This window comes from Pteropus alecto, unplaced genomic scaffold, assembly GCF_000325575.1.
Source record: "Pteropus alecto unplaced genomic scaffold, ASM32557v1 scaffold86, whole genome shotgun sequence".
In the NCBI taxonomy this organism is placed as follows: Eukaryota; Metazoa; Chordata; class Mammalia; order Chiroptera; family Pteropodidae; genus Pteropus; species Pteropus alecto.
The window spans coordinates 31,064,983-31,068,393 of record NW_006442109.1 but is presented as its reverse complement, the minus strand read 5'-3'; the positions used below and the strand labels follow the sequence as shown (position 1 = coordinate 31,068,393).

Genomic DNA, 3,411 nt, shown 5'->3' with positions numbered 1-3,411 from the left:
ACAGTGTGGGGTGGGAGGAGGGGAGTGGGAAAAGGAGAGTGTGTGTGTGTGTGTGTGTGTGTGTGTGTGTGTGTGTGTGTGTGTGTACGCGCGCGGGAGCGCGCGGTCGAGGAAAGAGGGAGAGAGAGAGAGAGAGAGAGCGAGAGAGAGAATGAAGAAGACAGGGAGAGCGCAGAGAGGAAAACTGCAGAAAACCACAGGGAAAGTACGGTACAGCCTTAGATCTTTTAAATTGTTTTAAAGAAACTTACTCTAGTTTATTTTCCCATCACTCCGAGCTCCTGCCTGATGGGGTCGTGTCGGAGATGTTTGGCATGGCGCGTTTGCTTTTGTTCCTTTTAATTCCGCGGGCCCCTACTCCTCTGCCAGCGGATTACCGCGCCCCCGAAGGCTTTCTGCTAATATTCAGGGGCAGCAGGCTCTGCAGACGGTACCACCGCCGGGTTTGAGGGTTTTGTTTTTGTTTTTGTTTTTTTAAGTGGTACTTTATTCCCTGTGCAGATCCAGGACCCTTGTCAGCATTCATTTTTTTTTCCAGGACAAGAAGAGACCAGCTTAACTCAGAGAGCACTCCCTCCAAGCGGCGCGGACAAGGGCCATCTCGGAGAGTCTTTGAGGGCCGCGGCGGAATCGGGTGGGAGGAAATGAGGGAGCCGTTTGGGTATTTGATGTCTGATTTCGCTAAAGGTGTGTGTATGTGTGTGTGTGCGCGCGCGCACTCGCGCGCACCACTGGTGTGCGCCTCCGAAGTGGATCTCAGCGCTGGGAAGCACAGGAGGGAAAGACTGGGAGAAAGAGAGGGGGAGAGGATTCCAAGCGAGGAAGATTGGCCCTGCATTCCCTGCCCAGCTTTGTTGTGGTCGCCCGGGGCACAGAGGCCCTGGCGCGGTAACGCCGGCTAATGGCTGGGTTAATTACACGGGGCATTTTCACGGCATCTGGAAGATAGGGCTGACTCGGAATGAACTTTTCCAAAAAGAGAAGGGAGTAGAGTGCAGGGGAGGTAAGGTAACTATCCCACTCAGTTTGTGTAGAAAGTAGTTCTGGCCAGTGAATCGCCCAATCTCTGGCGGGAGCTGCATCCAGCCTCACCTCCGCGTCGTGGGTTTCCCGGCGGCCGCGCGTCAATCACTTCGAGCCCGAGCTGGGGGCGGAGCTACGGTCACCGAGCGCGCACTGCGCCGCAGACTCCGCGGCCCCTCGGCTCCCGGCAGTCCAGCAGCCCGGCCCTGCATTCGGAGTGAGCCCTCTTCCAACTCCTCGCTCTCTACTGCGTTTATGGTCCCCTGCCCAGAGATCGAAAACAGACTGTTCTTCAACAGCCGCCTCCCTCTCCAACTTTGAACCCATTCTGGAGGGTAGAAAGTAGAATATACTCCGCGCGTGGTTTCGGCCCGACTTCCCAGGGGATGGGGACACAGCGAAATAAAGTACTCTGTGTGTGTGTGTGTGTGTGTGTGTGTGTGTGTGTGTGTGTGTGAGAGAGAGAGAGAGAGAGAGAGAGAGAGAGAGAGAGAGAGAGAGAGAATATGAATGAAAGAAGGGCGGATGGGGGGGCTTTTGCGGAAAGCTCTCTTTCCGTCTTCTCAACTTCACTGTAAGCTTCTTTCAGGCTACACTCAACTAGGCTTAGATCGCAGCCTGCAGAGACTCCAAGTGGAGTTGGAGAAATTTGGCTCCGTTTTAATAGGGCTGGGAGATGAGCTCCGGAGGTCAATAAAGCCCTCCAAAAATGATGAATGATTGAACACCTGTGATGATGATAGTGATTACCAGAGCAATTAAACAGTTTGATTAAATGAGCCATCATAACAATGATGTCTGCGGGAAATCGGCTCTCACATATAAAGATAGTGCGGAGGGCCTGGCAGAAGCGAGGGTACTGCGATGCCAGGGAGCAGGGCTGCGGACTGCGAAGTATTTGCCAGGGTGGCCCGAGCAGGGACAGTCGGGCGCGCGGAGCTTCAGGGAGAAAAATCTAGCCCAGGTTTTCAGCCACTCTTAGAGCCGGCTTGAAGCCTGCAAGAGCCGACGGGTATGAAACCTGCAGGTTGAGGAGAAGTGTCCTTCTCCCTCCTCCTCATTTTTTTTTTTTTTCCCTAGAAGAACTCCAAGATTAAAAGCATCCTTCTTATTTGTTGCTGGGTTGCTGGTCGACATATATGTGTGTGTATATGTGTGTGTGTGTGTACATACATATATGTGTGTGCGTGTGTATATAAATATATATATATTTTAAGGTGAGTAACAAAGAAAGGAAGAGCTTCCAGAATTTTATTTCAAGCGGCAGTTAAGTGAATTCAGTTTAGCCGGCGTAAAGGATGGGAGCGGGGTCGGGTGGGGGACCAATCGGGTCTTGCTGTGGAGCGTTTTCGACTTTGCAGAGGTCTTGATATTGGTGGACCCAAGTTCCCCGTGCAGCGCCGCTAGCTGAGAAATTTATACTCAGTTTTTCAGTTTTTATTTTTCTAATTGTTGCTTTTCTCAATATTGCGTGTTTATTGTTGCCAATGGGATTATTGTTTTAAATGTCCTGTATAGTAAGAGCTAATTACTTCTCTTTTTAAAAAGAAACCCCGTTTCCTTGATAAACGCTCCTTCTGTAAAGATCAACTTTTAACCGAACCTCTGCATCACAGAGTTTAAAGGTTCGACATTACTATCGCCTGCTTCTTTTACCACCGCTTCTTTTTTTCATAGTGATACTGTGGAGTTAGCATCTCTACAGCTTCTATTTCGAAAAATTGCACTAGTGTTTTTTTTAAAGACTATTTCTTCCGAAGCAGTGCATCCGTGTAAAAACAATTCAGACCGATAGATGATTTCTATATTTTCAAACAGTTATTAAGCTAATAATAGGTTGATCACTCCGTGATAATTTTGGGTTTTACAAAAGAAAAAATGTTTAAAATCTACTCTCATGTGTTTTCATTCTTTGGGCGATGCAGAAGGCATTTTAACCTGAACTCCTTCTCCCTCTCTTTCTCTTTTTCTCTCATATTCTGTAACTTCTTTTCCATTTTATTGAATATAGTAAAGCAAACAACAAGGACAATCTGGTTTGAGGAAAGATAGGACATTTTAAGATACTATTAAAGAAACAAACAAACAAAAAAGCCAATCGTCTTTAAGTCTAAAGACTTCGGTTAAGTGTGAGGGTGTTAAAAGTAACACCCTACTGGAGGAAAATCTGTGGCATTTAAAAATTCACCAATTGCCTACAGGGAGAAGAACCCTGAATTTCATGTGATTTAAAGAGATTTCATTTACCTAGTTGCATGTCATTTATGAAACTTAGTTTAAAATAGCATGGCACTGCAGTGGATTATACACAAGACCAAGTTAGAGATAATTCAGAGTGTCAGTTCTTGGTCAATCTGGTGATTTCAAAGGCCTATTACTTATAATAAC

The 3,411-nt window shown here is 47.2% G+C and overlaps 1 protein-coding gene and 1 long non-coding RNA gene across 2 annotated transcripts in view; one reads left to right on the top strand and one right to left on the bottom strand.

Annotated features, from left to right (window-relative positions):
* Window positions 1-545, bottom strand: part of MEIS2 (Meis homeobox 2) — a 198,079-nt gene extending 197,534 nt beyond the window's left edge. Inside the window, exon 1 of the mRNA XM_015596041.2 lies at window positions 252-545. The gene's annotated coding sequence lies outside the window, so the exon portion shown is untranslated. The remainder of the gene's footprint in view (window positions 1-251) is intronic.
* LOC112469525 overlaps window positions 1-3,121 on the top strand; it is a 4,004-nt gene extending 883 nt beyond the window's left edge. The window contains exon 2 of the long non-coding RNA XR_003042646.1: window positions 539-3,121. This is a non-coding gene — a long non-coding RNA (uncharacterized LOC112469525). The remainder of the gene's footprint in view (window positions 1-538) is intronic.
* Window positions 3,122-3,411: the final 290 nt, after the last annotated feature.